Source organism: Bidens hawaiensis, unplaced genomic scaffold, assembly GCF_021521415.1.
Source record: "Bidens hawaiensis isolate Kalapana, Puna unplaced genomic scaffold, B.hawaiensis_p1.1 tig00011861_1, whole genome shotgun sequence".
NCBI classification, from domain to species: Eukaryota; Viridiplantae; Streptophyta; class Magnoliopsida; order Asterales; family Asteraceae; genus Bidens; species Bidens hawaiensis.
In genome coordinates, this window is record NW_027491946.1 from 621,972 (window position 1) to 638,988 (window position 17,017).

Consider the following 17,017-nt stretch of genomic DNA (forward strand, 5'->3'; position numbering starts at 1 on the left):
TAATTACATGAAGTTAAAATTACACAAATTCGACCACTCTAGAGAAATAAACTTAAATATATTCTTGTACCAAAAAAAACCAAGCGATCGACCTGGTATCTCCAACGATCTCTTTTATATTTACTTCTTTTCCTTCAAACAATTTCTTGTTTTTCGCTATCCAAATCCTCCAACATGCTATAATCACCATCCCATGAAAGGCTTCTTTCTAGTGTTGAGTTCATGTTTCACATGAAATATATATGGTGTTTGTTGAAACTCCAATGACAATCAATTTCATACCAAGATTAGTGCACAATAATTACAAGTGAATGTGTTGTGGATACTCTTGGATTAGCAACTATTTGAATTATTAGACTTGAATTTGATTTCCTTTTTGTGATCAGTAATTGGTAATAGGTTTATGGATATATATTTTTTAATTATTTTATACATATGAAAATAATTAACGGTCTAATGCTAAATGTTCATAACTTCATATTAATAATATAAACCCATAAACATATATTATTACTTATTGAGTTATTGATATATCATATAGGATTACAGGGAAGGGATATGATAAACTATTACTGGTCATGATTTTTGGTTCGGCCTTATGGTTTGGGTCCTAAGTTAAGATATGACAAAAGCCCATTATTTAAAACCTATATATATATGCAGTATGCATGCAGTAGTATGCACAACATTCAAATATACTGTATAGTTTATGTCCCTGCTTCATTGCCATATCTATATCACTATGTAAGTGTGTGATGATTCCCTTGTATTGCTAACACATGCCAATTAACTTTACTTCAAGGGTTAGGGAGGGAGTATCTATAGGACACATTATTAAACTGGTTTGTCACGCCGTTATAAAAAGTAAAGTCGTATAGTTATATTCTCTATGGCTAATATTTATTATAAAAATCGCTTTCTTAAGAAAAATTTAAACAACAATAATACAAATAAAGATAATAAAAATACTAAGTGTTACGGTGTATAAATTTTAAAATTATAATAAAACTTATAAAAGTTATTTATGTTTAAGAAATATATAAAAAATCATAACCAACTTTGGATGCCGTTAAAAAAAACTAGTGTGCTGCTAAATGTATCCAACTCCTTCATTTTTACTAAACGTACCATCTTCATCAAGTTATGTATTAACACAATTTATTAAACCTTTAACTTCGGATTTCAACGAGTCATCTTATCTTACAAACTATAAAAAATGGTCAAAATTCTAGAACCTAGCTATTATTCTCATTTGAAACTTCTACTATTAAGTTAATAACTAATGTGTGCGTGTCAATGTCAATTTTGTGCCTCGTGTATTTCTTTTCATCAAAAAAGAACTCGTGCACATATTTTATTAGTAAACTATAGTGTGTGTGAAAGGCTAGTCATTATAATTTTTTTTTTCAACTTCTCTAGTTATAAAAACATATCTAAGGATATGGTTGAGGATAGGAGTTCCTGAAGACGTAAAATTAAGGTTAACGACAACTTTAGGAGGATGGGCTATTTATTGTTATGGCCTTTATTATAATTGTTGTAATTTTTACCTTAGTTTTGTGTTAGTCTATCTATAATGAAATGTTGCATGAAACATACTAATATCATATTGTTTTAGTTTATTATTTACTGCTATTCTTTTATTTTATTTTGTATAATTTTATATTATTTATTTATCTATTTGCTTTCGAGTTGGCCGGAGGTCTTGCCGGAAGCAATCTCTATATCTCACAATCTCCAAACCCTACTGATAGCTTAGACTATTTGTGGGAAATACTGGGTATATATGATTGTTGTTATTGTAAAGGGTGGGAATAGCTAGTCAATATAATAGCACAATAGAGAAAATGAAAAGTACCCCCACATACTTTCTTATCCAATTATATATTCTAGATGCTTATTGTCTTTTTACAATTTACATTTCCTATATACATGCATATGTTCATGACGTGCTTTATTAGATTTTGTAGCATTATTTTTAATACAAGATTTGGTACTTGTGTCTAAAGATCATGTCTCTCTTTCATCAACAAGGGATCACATTGCTCTTATATTCTCAGGAAAAGGAAAAACATTTCGTGTTATAATCATTCGTTTAATAAACCGAAACCATTTCAGTTCTTGATCAATATTTGGTGAGTTTTGATAATCTTGCAACAATGGATGGAAGTGACATATACAAAGCTGCTAGTAGTATAAGACTAGGAAGTTTAAGAGCATCAAGTTTAAGATCCGGAAGTACTTCGCTATGGAGGAATTCTGGTACAAATGTTTTCTCAAAATCGTCACGTGAAGAAGACGATGAAGAAGCATTAAAATGGGCTGCAATCGAAAAGCTACCAACTTTTGATAGATTGAAAAAAGGTTACTCTTTGGATCAACCGGACCGTCTAATGAAGTTGATATAGATAAACTTGGAGTAGAAGATAAAAAGCATTTGCTTGATAGACTTGTTAAAGTTGCGGATGAAGATAATGAGAAGTTCTTGTTGAAGCTCCGACACAGGCTTGATAGGTACCGATTTTTTGTTTGCTATTTTACGTTTGGATCATTGGCTAAGAAAGGGTTTGATTTGAAATGTTTATAGAGTTGGGATTGAATTGCCAACAATTGAAGTCAAGTTTGAGCATGTAACTGTAGAGGCTGATGTTAACACTGGAAGTAGAGCCTTACCAAGTTTTATAAACTTTCATGTTGAAATTTTTGAGGTAAATTGAATTGCCAACAATTGAAGTCAAGTTTGAGCATGTAACTGTAGAGGCTGATGTTAACACTGGAAGTAGAGCCTTACCAAGTTTTATAAACTTTCATGTTGAAATTTTTGAGGTAAATAGCATGTTATGAGATTCAAAGTTTCCTAATTAAAGGTCAGGTTATTTTATAAAGGGAGACAAAATGAAAAGGATGAGAAACATTTAAAAAAAATTAATAAAAAATATCACAACTCAAAGTAAAAAATGAAAAGAGTAAAAACACAAAAATGTTCACCGTCTTCCTCGTCCTAAAAAAGTGATGAAAATAGATCAGTGTGTCTTTTTATTTTTAATTGTGTTCTGTGTTTATTTTCATCATTTGTGTTTTTTTTCCTTTACATTGTTTTTTCTTTTCTTGGTATTATGTTATATTACTCAACATTGTGTTATATTTTGCGATCCATTTGTCTTTTTTTTTAAAAATTTATTATTGTGTTTTTGTTTATTTTCGTCATTGTACATTTTTTCTCGGTATCGTGTCTTTTCGTCGTTTTTTGGAACGGGAATAGGGGGGGGGGGGGACATTTTCATTTTTTTTGTGTTTTATTTATATTTTGAGTTATTATTTTTTTGTTTTTTTTATCCCAAATTCTTCTCACACTTCTCATTTTTATCTCCCTTAAGTATTTTAACTTTTCCCTCCTAATCAATGTTCATGTTTATGCACAGGGGCTATTGAGTTTATTCCACTTACTTCCGAATTCGAAAAAGCATATAACTATCCTCGATGATGTTAGCGGCATCATTAAGCCTCGCAGGTGCCATTAAAGAACATAAAGCCTCATGAATATGACTAATTGCATACAAAAGTAACCAAATTTTTAAAAATTTATAAATAAAGTTGAAAACTGGTTATTTTAGGTGACTATATAAAAACTTGCACAAAATCAACCTTTTTTATACTTTGATGGTTTTTTTTATAAAGAATGAATTTAACCATGCTTATGCAAGTAGGCCAGTGAATGTCTTTTTAGTAAGTTTCTCCGGTTAACTGTACTAATTTTAGCGTATGAAACGTTTGTAGAATGACATTACTTTTGGGTCCTCCAAGTTCAGGGAAGACAACCCTTTTGTTGGCTTTGGCTGGGAAACTAGCAAAGGAGCTTACGGTACATAAGAAATATAGAAATCTTTATAAATCATTATGTTCAAACAGTTATAAGCGAAACAAAGCATGAATTCACAATTTTAAACAGTTTTTTTTTGTAACTATAGAGTTCGGGTAAGGTAACATATAATGGCCATGACTTACATGAGTTTGTACCAGAAAAAACTGCGGCTTTTATCGGTCAAAATGATGTCCATATTGGAGAAATGACTGTTAGAGAAACATTGGCTTTTTCCGCAAGATGTCAAGGCGTTGGATCGCGTTATGGTTAGTTTGTGATTATTTAGATTTCCCAGTTTCGTTATTTATTAAAGTTTTGTGTGACAATATAGTTATCCATAAATTTGTAGATATGTTAGCAGAGTTGACTAGAAGAGAACGAGGCGCAAACATAAAGCCCGATCCTGATATTGATATCTTCATGAAGGTAAATAATCGTTTAGACATTTACATACTACCCACACTTTGAGTCCTTCATGAACGAAATCCCAAATCATAATCGTTATTTTGTTGTTATCCAGGCTGCTGCTATTGAAGGTCAAAAGGCTAGTGTGGTCACCGATTATACTCTCAAGGTGTTATAGATGTAAATTATCCGTGTCAAAATGGGCAAGTCGGGTAAAAACGGTTCAGGACAAATTAGGTGATTTTTGTCCGAAACGTTTTTAACTTTTTCATACGTCATATCTCTGTTAGTATGTTTACAAAATTCTTGGCCGTTACTTTTCATTAAAGGTTAAAAAGGATCTAATTACAAGAAAGAGGCAGGTAAGCAGACAACAACTTAACTATTTCAGTAATGACTTTTGACTATTCAACTTTGAGTTGAATTATTTAGCTAGCTATATTATTATAATTTGAGAAATAAATAAAAGATCCAATTTAATTTTTTTTTTCAGCTATTAGGATTGGACATATGTGCAGATACTATGGTAGGAGATCAAATGATAAGGGGGATATCGGGTGGACAAAAGAAGCGTGTGACGACCGGTGAAATGATAGTTGGACCGTCAAAGGTTCTTCTTATGGATGAGATATCAACAGGGTTGGATAGTTCCACAACTTATCAAATTATGAATTTTCTTAAACAGTTTCTTCACATTCTTGAGGGTACTGCTGTCATTTCGCTTCTTCAGCCAGCACCAGAAACGTATGATTTGTTTGATGACATTATACTCTTGACTGATGGCAAGATTGTATATCAAGGCCCACGTGAAAATGTTCTCGAGTTTTTTGAGTCAATGGGATTCAAATGCCCCGAAAGTAAGTATTATATCATAGCTTTTTGACAGAATTACAATTTGGCCTTGTCCTTTAAATATACGCGATTTATGGATCATGTCATTTAAAAAGTTTATTTACGTGTGGTGTCCTTTATATGACAAAATACATTCGATTTTGTCCTTTACACTAGCTGTCATCCAAAAACTCACTTAAATCCAAACATGTCAAGACTTAACAGGGTTTTTGTTTAATGTATTTTATTTAGTTTCTTTTTCTAATAATATATTTCATTTGTTTTTTAATTATAAATACTTAAATGGTATGCATAAAAAGACTTAAATACCCTAAACAAACATGCCTTGTAAAGGACACCGCACACAAATAAACTTTTTAAAGGACCTGATCCATACATCTCAGAAATTTAAAGGACAAAATTTGTAATTCTGTCTAGCTTTTTCGTTAAGTTGAATGCTAGTAAATGACCATTTTAACCCTTGTGATGTTGAAATGGTGTTACAGGTTACATCAAAGAAAGATCAAGAACAATATCGGATGAGCCTTACAGATTCGTGACAGCAAAGGAGTTTGCGGAAGCATTCCAATCATTTCACATTGGAAAAAATATAGCGGATGATATTGCCACCCCATTTGACAAAAGTAAAAGCCACCCTGCCGCTCTCACAACCGAAAAATATGGCTTGGATACTAAAGAACTCTTAAAAGCTTGTACAGAAAGAGAAATATTGCTCATGAAAAGAAACTCGTTCGTTTATATATTCAAATTGTTCCAAGTAAGTGTTATGTAGTATTACTTTAAATTTTTTGATCTTTTATAATCTTTTTATAATCTTCCAAATAATTGTATTGTAAACTCTAAAGTTTTAATCTTTCGAAATCTTTTTAACACATTATTACTTGGCTATTTTCAGCTATCGTTCGTGGCGTTCATTGTTATGACGTTGTTCATCAGAACTAAGATGCATAGAAGGGATCTTGACGACGCAACATTGTATATGGGTGCTTTATTTTTCGGTGTTATTATGCATATGTTTAACGGGATGTCTGAGATTTCAATGACAATTGCAAAGCTTCCGGTTTTCTACAAGCAACGGGATTTCCTTTTTTACCCCTCGTGGGCATACGCTCTTCCATCGTGGATCATAAAGATTCCAGTTTCGTTTCTTGAAGCAGCTGTTTGGACTTTTTCTACTTATTATGTCATTGGATTTGATCCTAATGTCTCAAGGTACTACTTACTCTTCAATACTAATTGCTAAATGATTAGAAACTCTTATCTATTTATATGTACTAATTTATTTTTCAAGCTCTTGCAGATTCTTCAAACAATACCTTATATTTTTGCTTGTTAACCAAATGTCTTCCGGATTGTTTCGGTTCATTGGAGCAATGGGTAGGAACATGATCGTTGCATACATGTTCGGTGCATTTGCACTTCTCTTAGTGTTTGCTTTGAGTGGTTTTGTTCTTTAACGAGGTACTTTATTATTGTTGAAATATAGTTCATTTTGATAATCCTCATTTTAGGCCTACAAAATCTATTTATTTTATGATTAGTTCTAATGGATCAAGTCAATATAATTGATGCGCTAAACTAACAATACAAAGATCGGTTTATGTGTTTCTTTGTTTCTGTTCATAAAACCGATATTGTGTTTGGGTTTGTTGTTCGATTATCATGATTTCTTCACTATCCAAAATTGATATAGTTCCATAATATACAAAACTGATTTTTCTTTAATATTTTTTTTTGCCTGTTTTTGAAATCTAACAACCATCTTTTTCCTCTTTGCAGATAATGTTAAGTCTTGGTGGTTATGGGGATACTGGTCATCTCCTATGATGTATGCAACGAATGGATTAGCCGTGAACGAATTTCTTGGTCATAGTTGGATAGCAGTAAGTCACATGAAAACAACTAATCTAAATCTTTGAATAAAACGATATCGATGGATCATTGTTATAGTTAGTAAACATGTAAACATGTCAAAACTAACTAACACCTTAAATATGATGTGTTTTCTTTCTGTCATAAACAGCCCTTGAACGATTCAACGCTTGGGACACGCGCTATCATCACAAGGGGGCTCTTTGCCGAAGCTTATTGGTATTGGATGGCATTTGCGGCCTTACTTGGATTTATTTTGGTTTACAACTTCTGTTATGCTTTGCGTCTTGCCTTCCTCGATCGTGAGTTTCCTATCGTTGTTCTTAATATTCGGATCTTGTAATAAATAGTTAGAAATTCGGTAACACTTGTTTTAATTTCTGCCTCTATAGCTTTTGGAAAAGATCAAGGCAGTGTATCGATAGAGGATGATAGTGATCATGTAGCCGTTGAATTATCATCTATCAATAATGGATCCGGAAATGAGAGAAGTCGGGATAAGAAGGGAATGATCCTTCCATTTGAACCACATTCAATCACCTTTAATGATGTTAAATACTCAGTCGATATGCCACTGGTAACGTTACTCGTATATATAACTTTCACATATTTTCTTTACCATACGCCCTGCTTGCGGTGCGCGCATATAATGTATATATGTGTGAACCCTTAGGTGGGCAAAAGTGAAATTGCACTAATTTTGACGTTATTTTACTAATCTCATGAAAATAATGTTAAAAGTGGCGGAAGGTTAATCAGGCATCATGTGGTGGCGTTGATAGCCGAAAGACAAGGGTACATGCACCAATCGGGGTGTCCCGATGGTTGAGTGTTATGTGCCTTATGTCCAAGGCTTGATGCAAAACTACTATCGAGCCGTGGGTCTCACTGGAAGCAGTCTCTATATTCCTATGGGGTAGAGGTAAGGCTGCCTACATCTTACCCTCCTCAGACCCTACCATAGCTTTGCTATTGGTGGGATTTACTGAGTACGATGATGATGATGATATTTTCTTTACCGATTGGCTTATGAATATACGTATAGGAAATGAAAGATCAAGAGGCGAGTGAAGACCGATTGATGCTACTTAAAGGTGTGAGTGGGGCTTTTAGGCCTGGGGTACTAACAGCTCTGATGGGTGTAAGTGGTGCTGGAAAAACTACTCTTATGGACGTTTTAGCAGGTCGAGAAACTGGCGGCTATATTGAGGGTGATATCAGGATTTCTGGGTATCCAAAAAAGCAAGAAACATTTGCCCGGATTTCTGGTTATTGTGAGCAAAACGGCATCCATTCGCCTCATGTAACCGTCTATGAGTCTTTGATTTACTCAGCATGGCTAAGGTTAGCATTAGAAGTTGATGAACACAACAGAAAGGTTAGTTATACTTGCAGGGGAAAGTTAACGTACAAACTAAAAAACCATGCTAATTGTGTGAATAAAGTAGTGCAATTATATATACAATCGGTGTAATTATGTAATTACATCGTAGTGTAGTTACAATAATTTTTTATTTTTATTTTTATTTTTATTATTATTATTATTACACTACATTATAATTATGTTGTATATATATTTACACTACCTGATTTGCACAGTTAGCACGTTAATTTAATTTGTATTTGATCCAAACCATATACTTGCATTCTCGTGTTAAACAAGAATGTCAAGAAAAGGCTCTTTTGCGGTTTTTAAAATCGTATGCTTTTGATTTACAGATTTTTGTTGATGAGGTTATGGACCTTGTGGAACTAAACACAATAAAGGATGCATTAGTCGGGTTACCAGGCGTCAACGGTCTATCAACAGAACAAAGAAAAAGGTTAACCATAGCGGTTGAGCTCGTGGCTAACCCGTCCATAATATTTATGGACGAGCCGACCTCTGGGCTGGACGCTAGGGCTGCTGCCATTGTTATGAGAACGGTTCGGAACACAGTGGACACGGGACGAACAGTTGTTTGCACCATTCATCAACCGAGCATCGACATTTTTGAAGCTTTCGATGAGGTATAGTGTACTTTATTAGCTCTTTTTAATTATTCACACCCAAAAATGTTTGTATCTAATAATGTTTGTGCTACAGTTGTTCTTGATGAAAAGAGGTGGACAGGAGCTATATGTTGGACCCGTAGGTCGCCATTCTTGCGAATTAATCGAGTATTTTGAGGTTTAAAACATAAACCAATTTTGTTGTGTTATCTAAATGCTCTAACCATGTATAAGTTTTAACACATCCTAGTAAGTTTATGATCATAATATGTTTTGAAACAGTCTATAGATGGCGTAAGTAAGATAAAAGACGGATACAACCTTGCAACATGGATGTTGGAAATCAGTGCTTCAGCACAAGAACTCGCGCTTGGAGTTGATTTCACTGAAATATACAAGAATTCCGAACTTTACAAGTGAGTGCAATTCCTAACACGCCCCGAAACACGATACAAAAAATCATGTACTTGGTCGTCTAACACGACTCATTTTAATAGGACTACCTGAACATCACACGTTTAATAAATGAGTTCTCACGAACACGACCTTTTAAATAAATGTGTTATTCTGTTAACCGTTTAAATGATTTAAAAGGGAAAATTACCAAAATAGACATGGTGACCATATTTTTCTTTTTCAAAAATAGACATGGAATCAAAAGCGGCCACATCAACTTTGCCGGTTAAGGCTACTAGGACTTAGCCTACACTTTTGGTCATTATCTAAGGCTTAGCGTGTGGTTTTTGCGGCTTAGCCCGTGCTTTTGATGAAAGCTCCGGCTAAGCGCGCAATTTTGGGGGCTTAGCACCCTCTCTGGGGCCCAACTAGCTAGGCTTAGCCCATACTACTTTGGTGAAGGCTAAAATTTTATGTCTATTTTAAAAAATAATTAGACAAGCATGAACTGAACCGTCCGATCCGACTATTTATTATTACGTTGCCTAGAACACAAATCCGTCGTAAAATTTGAATACGTTTCAATATCTGATAAGCTATAATAATCCATCGCATCAGTTCTTGTTCCCGTCGAATCCAAGGAAATAATAGGGTCAAAAATGATCAACTTGTTTGATGAAAAAAACTTGTTATCACTGCTAACATGACAATCTTTTTCTTGAAAATGTAGGAGAAACAAAGCCTTAATCACCGAATTAAGCGTATCACGTCCCGGCACCAAAGATCTATTCTTCCCCACTCAATACTCGCAATCTTTCCTTGTCCAATGCATAGCATGTCTCTGGAAACAACGGTTGTCATACTGGCGAAACCCTCCATACACCGCCGTACGTTTCATATTCACCACCTTCATCGCAATATCTTTTGGTACCATGTTTTGGGACTTAGGCAGCAAAACGTAAGTATCATAGTTTATAAATCGATAAGGCGATAATTAACACGTTTAGATGATTATTAACCATTAACCAAGTTATACATTTCAGGAATACCAAACAAGATTTGACGAATGCGATGGGTTCAATGTATGCAGCTGTTCTCTTCTTAGGAGTCCAGTACGCATCAACGGTTCAACCAGTTGTAGACGTCGAACGAACTGTTTTCTATAGAGAACGAGCCGCGGGAATGTATTCTGCTTTACCGTATGCTTTTGCTCAGGTATTGGTGGAAGTCCCGTATGTGCTGGTGCTGACAGTGGTGTATAGTCTTATTGTGTACTCCATGATCGGGTTCGAGTGGACTGCGGCTAAATTCTTTTGGTATATGTTATTCCAAATGTGTTGTTTCCTCTACATGACTTATTTCGGTATGATGACCGTCTCCATTACTCCCAACGCCGACATTGCTGCCATCATCGCCGCCTTATTCTATGGAAATTTCAATCTGTTTTCGGGATTCATCATTCCACGACCTGTAAGATTTCTAAAAAAAATTAAATCATAACCTGTTTCGGTAAGTAAAGCTTTCAAGAAGTTACTAACGGTTTGGTTCTGGTTTGGTTTCACGGTTTGGGTTCGTTAGGCTTTTATGCAAGATGTCCAAAATAAGATATGGTACATAACTACATATAATTAGTAAAGCTTTCAAAAGTTTGTAGTTCTTAACAAGTTAAACACAAGGTGTCCAAACAAGCTGTTAAAAAGGTAAAAATGTCATGCATAAAACAATCAAAGTGCATGCTGCTCAAATTTGTAGAAAAAACAAGCTTGAGTGCTAGGATTGAAAATTGTTTTTAGTTGTCTAATAATATTCTAATAATATGTGTGTGTATAATATAATTATATGGTTGGTTTTTGGTATAAACCGTAAACCAAACCGTTCGATGCAGCTTGAAAATTTTGAAACCGACAGGCGGAAAGTTAAAAAACAAACAAACCGTGAAACCAAAACCGATGACCTGCTTGAGAACGATTTCACGATTTCAAACCGAACCATGAACACCTGGTTTCTAGTTCTAAAATGTTATTATGTTGTAAAAACAGAGAATTCCTGTGTGGTGGAGATGGTGCTACTGGGCAAACCCGATTGCATGGACTCTTTACGGGTTGCTTGTTTCGCAATTTGGGGACAACGAGGATACATTTGACGACGATGAAGTGGTGAAAGATTACTTGGATCGGTATCTTGGTTTTAAACATGATTTTCTTGGCGTGGTTGCTGGAGTACACGTCGGGTTGGTTGTGTTCTTCGCGGTCATCTTTGCTTATTGCATTCGATCTTTTAATTTCCAGAAAAGATGATTTTGTCTTCCATATGAAAAGAACATCAATGTATGTTACTTGTACATAGGCTGCAGGTGTTTTTCATTAGTTCATTACTTCATTAGGAGTTTCATGTTTTAAAGTAATGCACCTTTTATAAGTGTAATAAAAAGGTATGTTAATCTTTTACTTATTAACCTTAAACGAAATATCGTATTCGAGTTCATAACCCATAATCCAAGCCTTATTGCGCGTTGCGATACTGACCGAATTCGCATAGGGCTTGCCACTATAACGCGCAAATGATACCAACTAGCCACATATAATAGCCAAACAATACCAGCTCAGCAGTTTTATATTCAAAAAAATATTGCCACCTATTTTAAGTTTTTAACCTATTTTAACCCCTCAAGTACACACATTGGTAGTGGCGGTGTGCCAAAATAAAAAGGCCAAAATATCTCGGCTGAGCCAAAATAAAAAGGCCCGTAGGCCTTAATGAAATTTTTTTATTGTCTAGCATACATGGATAAAACTTTTATCGACCGATTTATTATAAGTAAAAATCATTCTGAACATATAATCATCTCATAAACCGTTGCAAATATCCTTATTTTTAACAACAAAAAACATATATATGTAATATGCATAAAAAAATTTGTGCCCCGGCCGAGTGCGGCTCATACACCCTCCAAGCCTCCCCTAGCGGTGTGCTAGCCCCAACTTACTCGCTTGTCTTTCTTGGTCTCCTCTCCACCCATTAATCGAGTTACTTTTCGAGTTCCACTTCCCGCTACTCACGTGTAGCAAGTTGGGTGCCCCGTCTGCCCTAATCTTATAGAGGTTACCAATTTTTGTTTTTCATTGGTTGGGCATCTATAAAAATATATTTTTTTTTCTTTTAAGGACGAACAATGATCTGCTCATAATTAAAAGTACTCTTATAAATGATCATGAACATGTGTAGTTTACAGGATTTGAACCTTCAAACTTTAGGCTAGAGAGGATGCATCTTACCACCGCATAATGTCACTTGACTAGTTATAAAAATATCCACGTCACATTTCAAAGATATCGTTTAAGATAATGTTGGACTGTATTTGATATGCATTGATTGGGATCTAATCTTTGTCACGTTCAATAATATTGTTGAAGATAACGTTAATTAGACTATGCATGCATGGGACATGATTACTAGAATGTGAAAGGTACGTAGGGTAAGGTTTATGGAAATACAAAGGCAAAAAAACATAATTATTTATCAACTTTACCTTTAAACTAAATTATTATTTGGGAGACGACACAAAGCTTGACATCTTGATGTTGATTTTGATGGCTTTTTTTTTCCTTTCTTTTTTTGTCTTTTTTTGATTTTTTCTCCAGATTTCTATTTATGATTAAATTTCTCAATAATTTTTCTTCCACGTTTTTCTTTTTGTCAAGATCATCACTTTTAAATAATTGGTCTTCTAGTTTAAGTTGAATTTTATAGGAACTTTGCATATTTAGGTTCATCACCTAACTCAACGACACAACGGTGGGTTTCCTCTTTGATTCCTGGGTGAGTAAGGTCTACAACGTCAAAATCAGTGTGGACGATTAATATCCCATCCTAGAAAGGTTCACTCGAATATTGAGGGTAATTCTAAATGATGTTAAAAAAAAGATTGTCGTCTACTCGCCTTTAACAGCTTCTCAAACTGTTTTTCTCCATATAAATCGATAAGCAACGACTTAATCTAACTTGTGTCCCTTTTCTTCTCCTTTTTATAGGTCAAATTAATTAATACGTTTGATTCATTTTATAATATTATTGAATTTTTATAAAAAATTTAATTATACTAAAAAATTTATAAACTAAGAATGTTATTTTGTATTACTTACACGTGCCACATTACACTTTGCATATTAAAAAAGTTGTTGGAGTTGTGATCTTAGGGGAGCAATCTTTCTATCTTCTTAATGTTAATAATAAATTTTCATTCTCTCGTTCATTATATTAGCTCATACTAAACAAAACCTTTAAAGTGTAAAGATTCTGACTTTAAGTGAAAAGATATTTAGAGATTGTTTAAAAATTTTATTAAATTTAAATAAACAAATTATGTAATTTAATAATCAATTTGGCCCTATCAATAATATGGCTGTTAGTTAATTTATGATGGCTAAAGTGTTAAACTCTAAAGAGCCTGAGAATCCCATTGTATCTAAAATAAAATTAAAAGAAAATAAAATAGAATTGAAGATTTACGCCTTTCTAGATTAACTAACTAAAAACATTGATTTTTCTGGTCGTCATAATAATACGTGTATAAGTTAATTTGTGGTGCCTAAATAAAGTGAGAAAACTTTAGTCGTTAAAAGTAAAAAAATAATAATAAAAAAAATTCACGTGTATAAAAACAAAGTTTGAAAATGCGACTTTCTAGATTAACTAATACATGATTAAATTCATTAAATTTATGGTCGATATAACGTGTGAGCCTAACATTCCATAATTTTGTACTCGTAAAATAAAGATGATTAGGTAGACTAATGACTCGTCAGCTATCCAAATTGTTGTTTAAGGAAACAGTAGTAATATTGTAATATAAGGAGCACATAATACATGAAATAATTACAAAAAGTAATAAGTAATAATTTATATTCCTTAGCATAAAACAAAGTTTATAATATGGTAACATAAATCAAGAAGTATACTTTTTTACGTGCATTTTTTTTATTTACATTATTTATTTAATGTTTGTGATATATAGACTGTGCAAACATTTAAAAGTGTAATTAAGGATGTAAATGTGGCTCAATGGTATAGCACTCACTTTATTAGTGAGAGGTAGAGGGTTCAAACCTCATTATCAACAATTTATATGGGAGATACGCTGGATGACCCTGGCTTGCCATGGTTCGAATCCTGATCTCACACGGTGTTACCGGCCCCTCGTTGTCGTGCCTTTGGTGGACGTGGGGGTCGGGTTTTATCCAGGGAATCCCTCAATAAGTGGACTGCTAAGGGCTCCGTCCGTCCGGACTAGTGGTTGGCTCAGGCTACCTTTAGCCAATAGGGACCGCGTACGGAGTACCGGCGTTATTTAGTTGGTCGTTTAAAAAAGAAAGTGTAATTGAGGACCACCTAAATTCCATTAAAAAAGGACCACCTAAATATTTAAAACAGTTTTATGGGTCCACTAGCTATTATATATGCATTTATGCCTAAACTTAAATACTTAGTAGCTGTTAAGCCAGTTTTGTCACAAACTTAAATAGTGAAATCATAAAGCCCCAAAGTTATTATTATATTTTTTTCTAATGAAAGAAAAGCTAACAAATCCTTCAAGTTCAATTTATATAATATCTTGAATATAAAGATGTTTATGTTGAAAACTTTATTGTTACAAGCACATCATTTTTTAAATAGATTTAAGGTTTTCTTTTCCGTTTTATTTTTTTATTTTACATCGTTGGCGGTTGGACCGTGGAGAAAAAAAAAACCCTTATACGTTTAAGGTTATTTTGTTAGAAGAATTTGTGATATGGGTTAGGCTAAATGTACCCTTCCTGGTTGCTTGTCATACCTCCCCCCCCCCCCCCCCCAAATTGGAAAAACCAACTTTCATATTAACCCTTGAAATCATATAATTACCAAATTAGCACAAAAGTAAGGATTTAATATTTTTTTTTTTACAAGTTGCGTTTTCTTTTATGATTTCGAGTTTAGGGTTTCGGTTTGAGGGTTTAGGGTTCGGGTTTAGGGTTTAGGGTTCGGTTTCGGGTTTAGGGTTTCGGTTTTAGGGTTTAGGGTTCGGTTTAGGGTTTAGGGTTCGGTTTCGGGTTTCGGTTTTAGGGTTTAGGGTTCGGTTTCGGGTTTAGGGTTCGGTTTTGGGTTTCGGGTTTAGGGTTCGGTTTCGGGTTTAGGGTTTCGGGTTTAGGGTTTAGGGTTTTGGGTTTAGGGTTTCGGGTTTTGGGTTTATTTTGTAAAAGATAAAGTGGTAAAATAAGGATATTATAAATATATATACTATTAAATTTAAAAAATGATATTATAAATATTTATAATATTAATATTAAAAAAATAAATTAATAGTAATACTTGATAGTTTTAAGTTTGATATATGTAGTGGAGGTTATCAAATGAAAGTAATTTTGTAGGGACTAATATGTATATAAATAATATCAAGAGCTAATTGTAATTTATGTAATAAGTTCAGGGAGGTGTATCTTTAGTAAAAATGGAGTAAGGGGAGTACGTTTAGCAGCACCCATATGATTTCTTTTACTTAATTTAGTTTATATGTTAACCAAAATTAGTTAATTCTTGCCGTTTGTGGTTTTACTTCTCCAAGAATAGTAGGTTTAGTTAATTACAGTATTATTACACCATTAATAAAGAAGAAAATAATTTTAATGTTTGCTTAATTAAGCTTTCACTTAATATGAGACTAGCCAATTGATAGATCGACACATGCCTCTTAGAAATGAGGGACTCACTTTAAAAATAAATAAATAAAATAGTGTATATTACAGACGTAAAACCCGACTGTCTTCCTTTAAATTTTGGTCAAGCCTCTCGATTGTCCCTTATAGATAATCAATTTTATTTTTATCATTTTGTTAGTTTTTAACTTCTGGTGGGCCGTCAATACATTGTAATTAAATAAAGTTACTGCAAGACGATTACAATAAAGTGACAGACAAACGGTCAACAAGCTACACCGCAACCCCTTTTTGAATAGAGTGGTAGGCCGTTTAATCATCATAAAAGATATTTAACTAACACTGAGGTTCTCTTTAAAGTTGTTATAATATTTCAGTGAAACTTATAAATACTTAGTTGACAAAATAGCAAAACAGGTCCTTTATGTTTTCGTGGTTTTTTGATAGTCGTCATTTGGCAAACATAATAACAAAATACATCCTTTGTGTTCAAAAACCTTGCACGGTTCGTCCTTTTCACTAACGAGAGTTAGTTTTTCTCGTTAAATCTAGTCATGTGCATCTCATGTGAGGGCAATTTAGGTGCTGTTTGTTTTTGCAGACATAAACTGTCTGCAAGCTGATTTCATCTGTTTTCATGTCTGCAACTGAAGATGTGGTCTGAAGATCTGCAAGCTGAAAATATAAGACTGTTTGTTTTTATAAGCTGATACTGTCTGCATAACTGTCAAACTTATCTCACAAGATAGAAGTCATTTATTCAGATCTGTTTAAAAAAAACCAGTAATCGGCGACACCTAAATTTAAACGACAATAAACAACTCGACCAATCATATCAACTAACAATACAGTTAACAGAATCGAAAATAGACACTAAAAGCAAATTTCATCAGCAAATACACACCTCAAATAGCTGAATAAACACTAGAAGCCTAATTTACCAGAAACA

General features: G+C 33.7%; 1 pseudogene across 1 annotated transcript; it reads left to right on the forward strand.

Annotated features, from left to right (window-relative positions):
* The first annotated feature begins 2,014 nt into the window (after positions 1-2,014).
* On the forward strand, positions 2,015-11,742 carry LOC143539368 (pleiotropic drug resistance protein 1-like; annotated as a pseudogene). Its single transcript, XR_013136425.1, has 21 exons — positions 2,015-2,514; positions 2,588-2,708; positions 3,423-3,511; positions 3,778-3,862; positions 3,969-4,128; positions 4,212-4,288; positions 4,383-4,436; positions 4,761-5,124; positions 5,561-5,876; positions 6,015-6,331; positions 6,420-6,580; positions 6,899-7,002; positions 7,143-7,293; positions 7,384-7,568; positions 8,037-8,369; positions 8,711-9,001; positions 9,078-9,161; positions 9,266-9,399; positions 10,110-10,337; positions 10,423-10,849; positions 11,419-11,742. The product of XR_013136425.1 is annotated as a pleiotropic drug resistance protein 1-like (transcript).
* The last annotated feature ends 5,275 nt before the right edge of the window (positions 11,743-17,017 follow it).